Source organism: Balaenoptera acutorostrata, chromosome 4 (assembly GCF_949987535.1).
Source record: "Balaenoptera acutorostrata chromosome 4, mBalAcu1.1, whole genome shotgun sequence".
Taxonomy (NCBI): Eukaryota; Metazoa; Chordata; class Mammalia; order Artiodactyla; family Balaenopteridae; genus Balaenoptera; species Balaenoptera acutorostrata.
Window position 1 is genome coordinate 102,894,427 of NC_080067.1, and position 7,219 is coordinate 102,901,645.

At 35.3% G+C, this 7,219-nt stretch overlaps 1 non-coding gene across 1 annotated transcript; it reads right to left on the reverse strand.

The window, feature by feature from the left end:
* Positions 1-3,971: 3,971 nt before the first annotated feature.
* On the reverse strand, positions 3,972-4,078 carry LOC114236052 (U6 spliceosomal RNA). Its single transcript, XR_003622089.1, has one exon. It is a non-coding gene; the product is annotated as a U6 spliceosomal RNA (small nuclear RNA).
* Between the last annotated feature and the right edge of the window lie 3,141 nt (positions 4,079-7,219).

Here is a 7,219-nt window from a genome sequence, read left to right on the forward strand (position 1 = left end):
GTAGCCTTTTCAGATTGGTTTCTTTCACTTAGTAATATGCATTTAAAGTTTGTCCATGTCTTTTTGTAGCTTGATAGCTCATTTCTTTCTTTAAGCACTAAATAATATTTCATTCTTTGGATGTACCAAAGTTTATCCTTTCGTCTACTTAAATCTTGGTTGCTTCCAAGTTTTGGCAATTTTGAATAAAGCTGTCATAAACATCCATGTACAGGTTTTTGTGTGGTTATAAGTTTTCAACTGCTTTGGGTAATTACCAAGGAGCTTGATTGCTGGATCATATTGTGAGAGTATAATTAGTTTTGTAAGAAATCACCAAACTATTTTCCAAAGTGGCTGTACATTTTTCATTCCCACCAGCAATGAATGAGAGTTCCTTTTGCTCCAACTTCTTGCCAGCATTTTATAGTGTCAATGTTCTGGATTTTGGCCATTCTGATAGGTATATAGAGGTATCTTGTTGTTTCAGTTTGCATTTCCCTGATGACATGATATGGCCATCTTTTCACATGCTTATTTGCCTTCTGTATATCTTGTTTGGTCAGTGTCTGTTAAGATCTTTGGCCTATTTTTTAAATCAGATTGTTTTCTTATTGTTGAGTTTTAAGATTTCTTTGTATATTTTGGATAATGTTCCTTTATCAGATGTGTCTTTTGTAAATATTTTTTCCCAGTCTATGACTTGTCTTTTCATTCTCTTGGCAATGTATTTCACAGAGCAGAAGATTTTTAACTTTAATGAGGTCCAGCTTATTAATTCTTCATTTTATGGATCATACCTTTGGTGTTGTATCTAAAAAAGTCACGACTATACCCAAATCACCTAGGTTTTCTCCTGTGTTATCTTCTAGTTTTATAGTTTTGTGTTTTGCAGTTTGGTCTTTGATCAATTTTGCATGATTTTTGTGAAGGCTGTGTGTCTAGGTTCATTTTTTCTTTTTTGCCAGTAGATGACTCTTGTTCCAGCATCATTTGTTGAACAGATTATTTTTTCTTCATTGTATTGCCTTTGCTTGTTAGTCAAAGATCAGCTACTATATTTGTGTGGGTCTATTTCTGGGCTATCCTATTTCATTGATCTATTTGTCTGCCCTGTTGCTAATTCCATACTGTCTCAATTACTGTAGCTTCATAGTAAGTCTTAAAGTCGAGTAGCACCACTCCTCCAACCTTGTTTTTCTCCTTCATTATTGTTTTGGCTATTCTGGGCCTTTTACTTCTCCAGTACTACTTAGAGCCAGTTTGTCAACATCCATAAAATAATTTGGTGGGAATTTGATGGGGGTTGCACTGAATCTATAGATCAAATTGGGAAGAACTGACATCTTGACAACATTGAGTCTTCCTATTATAAACAGGAATTTCTCTCCATTTATTTAGTTCTTTGATTTTGTTCATCACAGTTTTGTAGGTTTCCTCATACAGATCTTATACATATTTTGTTAGATTTATACCTAAGCATTTCTATTTTGGTGGAGGTGCTTATGTAAATGGTATTGTGTTTTTTATTTCAAATTCCACTTATTCATTGCTGATGTATAGGAAAGTGGTTGACTTTTATATATTAACTTTATATTCTGCAACCCTGAATTGCCTATTAGCCCCAGGAATATTTTTGTGATTTTTAAAGATTTTCTACATAGGTGACCATGGCATCTGTGAACAAAGACAGATGGGTCTGATGCTTCCTTCCCAATATGTATATCTTTTACTTCCCTTTCTTATCTTATTGTATTGATTAGAACTTCTAGTACTATGTTGAAAAGGAATAGTGAGAGGGGACATCTTTGTCTTGTACCTGATCTCAATGGGAAAGCTTAGAGTTTCTCACCATTAAGAATGATGTGGGGCTTCCCTGGTGGCACAGTGGTTAAGAATCTGCCAGCCAATGCAGGGGACATGGGTTTGAGCCCTGGTCCAGGAAGATCCCACATGCCGTGGAACAACTAAGCCTGTACACCACATCTACTGAGCCTGTGCTCTGGAGCCCGCAAGCCACAACTACTGAGCCCACGCGCCACAACTACTGAAGCCCGCATGCCTAGAGCCTGTGCTCTGCAACAAGAGAAGCCACTGCAATGAGAAGCCCTCACACTGCAACAAAGAACAGCCCCCACTCGCCGCAACTAGAGAAAGCCCGCGCGCAGCAATGAAGACCCAACACAGCCAAAAATAAATAAATAAAAAATAAATTAATTTAAAAAAAAAGAATGATGTGATCAGTGGGTACATTTGTAGTTATTCTTTATCAAGTTGAGGAATTTATCCTCTATTCATAATTTACTGTGAATTTTATAACATGATTGGTGTTGGATTTTTGTCAAATGCTTTTTCTGCATTTACTGATATACTCATATGATTTTTAAAAGTCTATTGATGTGATGGATTACATTAATTGATTTTCAAATGTTGAATCAGCCTTGCATCACTGAGATAAATCCTACTTGGTTATGGTATATAATTCTTTTTATACATTGTTGGATTTGATTTGCCAATATTGTGTTGAGGATTTTGCATCTATGTTCACGAGACAGATTGGCCTGTAGCTTTTTTCTTGTATGTATTTGTCTGGTTTTGGTATTAGGGTAACGCTGGCATCACAGAATGAGTTATAGAATGAGTTAGGAGGTATTCCTTCTGCTTCTATCCTCTGAAAGAGAATTGGTTTAATTTCTTTACAAAATATTTGTTAAAATTCACCAGCGAACTCATGTGGGTCTCATGCTTTCTATTTTGGAAGGCTATTTATGACTGATTCAATTTCATTAATAGATACAGGCCTATTCATATTGTTTATTTCTTCTTATGTGAATTTTGGCAAATCGTGTCTTTCAAGGAAATGATCCATTTTACCAAGGTTATCAAATTTATGGGCATAGAATTGTTTCATAATATTCCTTGATTATCCTTTTAATGTCCATAGGATTGAGTTATGCTCTTTACCTAAGAATGACAAATCTGGATGACAGAGAAAGACTCTGGATGCTTGGAGTCTGGCTTATGGTGTTCCAGGTCCTAGACTGGTGACCAGACTTGCCTGAGAGGGTTGGTTGATACAGCACATCCTGTGCTGGCAAATGAATTGTGTCATTTGGAATGAGAAATTCCAGTCTTCTGTGAATAATTCAGAGCCCTATCAGCATCATCTCATGTGACTGGCATTCTTTGACCCAATTTAATATCTTCCCTGAGCAGTGGTGCTGGGAATGAGGCATTTCACAAGTCAAAGGCCACCAATCTTCTGTTCAGGCAGTGAGAGCTAATGATACATAGAGTGAGAATTTGCTGCATCTCATCCCATGAATTCTCTATCAGACTCTCTCTGTTGCTTTCTCCATGTCTTTGTATGTTGAGCCTTTTTCCTGGAATTAATGTTAGATGTTTGCCATGAATCATATAATTTCAAGGAAGGCAACTCCCTTTCACTTTATTTAATTAATTTATTTTTTTCAGCTATATCACAGATTGTGTTTTTGTTTTCTTTTTTCTTTTTTTTGTGTGTTAGTTTCTGCTTTATAACAAAGTGAATCAGTTGTACATATACATATATCCCCATATCTCTTCCCTCTTGTGTCTCCCTCCCTCCCACCCTCCCTATCCCACCCCTCTAGGTGGTCACAAAGCACCGAGCTGATCTCCCTGTGCTATGTGGCTGCTTCCCACTAGCTATCGATTTTACATTTAGTAGTGTATATATGTCCTTGCCACTCTCTCACTTTGTCCCAGTTTACCCTTCCCCCTCCCCATGTCCTCAAGTCCATTCTCTAGTAGGTCTGTGTCTTTATTCCTGTCCTGCCCCTAGGTTCTTCATAACCTTTTTTTTTTCTTTTTAGATTCCATATATATGTTAGCATGTGGTATTTGTTTTTCTCTTTCTGACTTACTTCACTCTGTATGACAGACTCTACGTCCATCCACCTCACTACAAATAACTCAATTTCATTTCTTTTTACAGCTGAATAATATTCCCTAAAAATATGGAATGCTTCACGAATTTGCTTGTCATCCTTCCGCAGGGGCCATGCTAATCTTCTCTGTATCATTCCAATTTTAGTATACGTGCTGCTGAAGCAAGCACCCCTTTCACTTTAGCAAGAAGTGGAGGAGAATATTATGTTCTCAGCAATTGTCTGGGATAGTAATTGAGAAGAAATTCCCTGAAGGATTCTAGTCTCTTCTTCCACTAGGCCTGAGATCCTGCTTGGTGACGAGTGGGTAGCCTGTGGCCTCAGAGAAACTGATTTCACCATGTCAAATGGTATCATGAAAAGCTGAACCTTAGAAGGTTTGTCCTGGTCCACAGATGGCCTTGAATTGGAAATAACTCAGGGATGCATCGGTGATTCCTTGCTGTTCTTTTAAGTTCTGTGTTGAGGCTAGAGGAAGAATAAGAAACTAAAAACAGGCTACAAGGAATGGATAGTTAGATGAATGGATGGATTTAAAAGGGAAGGGGATGTGAACATAGGTTCTCTATAGATTATAATGTCCCTAAGGATTATTCTAGGCCTGGATTCCACTCAAGTCCTTAGGATGATCCCGGTTTCAACCTCCTGCATACCTTTCTATCTTCTTCCCACGTCTCTCAAAAACCCAGTCTTCCTGTTTTCCATCTTCCATGAAGTCCTGAATGTCTTCATGAACTCTAAGGTATAATAGCTCTTAATATACTATCTCACAGTGTTACTGTTCTAAGGGATCTTTGCATTATTTTTTATCAACCAAAAGAATTCTCTAAAATATAATTTAAGATATGAATCAGAGAAGAAATTTTGTGCTTTAAGCCCTCTGGAGATTATGATACACACTAAAGTTTGTAAACAACTGAGCTACACCATTGACTTGGGCAAGTCTCTTAAGTTGTTTGAGTTATGCCTTCTCTATTTCAAACTTTCACAGGGTTGTTAATGAGGATAAGACTATGAAAATGTATGGTTTGGGAAATAATTAAAAAGTTGAGTGTTCCCAGGGGAAGGCTAGAGGAATAACTCGATCATTTGGATTTTTTTTTTTTTTCTGATTGGGTTTTGCAAGTGGTGATGAGAGGGAGAGCAGCTATTCTACAAAAAACTAGGTGGGAAAGTTTTAGAAAAAATGTTGAACATTCAAAAAACAACTGCTATTTACCAAAATCAGCATCACTATCATCACTATCAACATCACCTTCATCTGCATCTTCATCATTATCATCATTCTAATTAGACAGCTGCTAAGCTGTGCTTTCATGGTCCCATTCTGGCCAACATTTTCCTGTTAGTTTCTGACTTGAATTACAACAGAAATCCTATTTATATAGTATTCCATTCAACAATATCAGAATATTTTTTCAAGGGCACAAAGATAGACCATATTCTGGGCCATAAAATAGCTTTCAATACATATAAAAGGATTTAAGTCATTTAAAGTACTTTTCTCAACCACAATGGAATTAAATTATAATTAATGGCAGAAAGAACCCTGGAAAATCCCCCAGATATTGGAAACAGTCTTCTAAATAAACCATGAGCAAAGGAGAAACCAAAAAAGGAATTAGAAATATTTTTAATTGAATGAAAGTGGAAATACAACATGTCTAAATTTTGGTTGAGCAGAAGAAAGGGAAGACAAAAATTAATATCATGAATGAAAGAAGCAAAATTATTACAGATTCTACAGATTTTAAAAGGATAATAAGAGAATATTATAAACAAATTTATGTTAGCACATTTGACTACTTAAATAAATGTCAAATTTCTCAAAAGACCAAACTAGCAAACTTATTCAAGAAGAAATAGATAATCTGAATATCCATGTATCTATCTGTTAAGGACATTGGATTTTTATTTTCATTTTATTTATTTATTTATTTTGTTTGGTAAGTTTATGAGTAATTTTGTTGTTGTACATATTTTTCTCAACTTTTCAATTTTTTTACAAGGGCATGCACAAACTTAATAAACAATAAATTCTCAAAACAGAGGTTAATATTACAAACATACACATATTTTAAATATCACGTATCCATCATCTAGCTTCATTACTAATATTTTGCCAATCTTCATTCAACTACAGATATTCCACTTTATTTTCTGAAGGTTTTTTTTTACATTTAAATTTAAAATTTAAAAAATTTTTTATTGAAATATGGTTGATTTATGTTGTTTTAGTTTCAGGTGTACAGCAAAGTGATTCAGTTTTATATATATATATATATATAATGTATATTTTATATATATATATATATATACATGTATTCTTTTTTTACATTCTCTTCCATTATAGATAATTATAAGATTGAGTATAATTTCCTGTGCTATACAGTAGGTCCTTGTTTGTTGTTTATTTTATATATAGTAGTGTGTATATTTTAACACCAAACTCCTAATTTATCCCTCTCCCCACCCCTGCTTTGGTAACCATAAGTTTGTTTTCTATGTCTGTGAGTCTATTTCTGTTTTGTAAATAAGTTCATTTGTATCATTATTTTATATTCCAGATATAAGTGATATCATATGGTATTTGTCTTTCTCCATCTAGCTTACTTCACTCAGTATGATAATCTCTAGGTCCATGCATGTTGCTGTAAATGGCATTATTTCATTCTTTTTTATGGCTGAGTAATATTCCATCTCACACACACACACACACACACACACACACACACACACATATGCACATACCACATCTTCTTTATCCAGTCATCTGTCAGTGGACACTTAGGCAGCTTCCATGTCTTGGCTATTATAAATAGTACTTCTATGAGCATCAGGGTTCATGTACCTTTTGAATTATGTTTTTCTCCAGATATGTGCCCAGCAGTGGGATTGTAGCTCTATTTTTAGTTTTTTAAGGACCCCCATACTGTTCTCCATAGTGCCTGTACCAATTTACATTCCCACCAACAGTGTAGGAGAGTTCCCTTTTCTCCACACCCTCTCCAGCATTTATTATTTGTAGGCTTTTTGATGTTGGCCATTCTGATCAGTGTGAGGTGATACCTCATTATAGTTTTGATTTGCACTTTTCTAATAGTTAGTGATGTTGAGCTTCTTTTCATGTGCCTTTTGGCCATCTGTATATCTTCTTTGGAGAAACGTCTTTTTAGATCTCCTGCCCATTTTTGATTGGGTTGTTTGATTTTTGATATTGAGCTGTATGAGCTACTTCTGTATTATAGGATATTAACCGCTTGTCAGTTGCATCATTTGTAAATATTTTCTCCCATTCTGTAGGTTGTCTT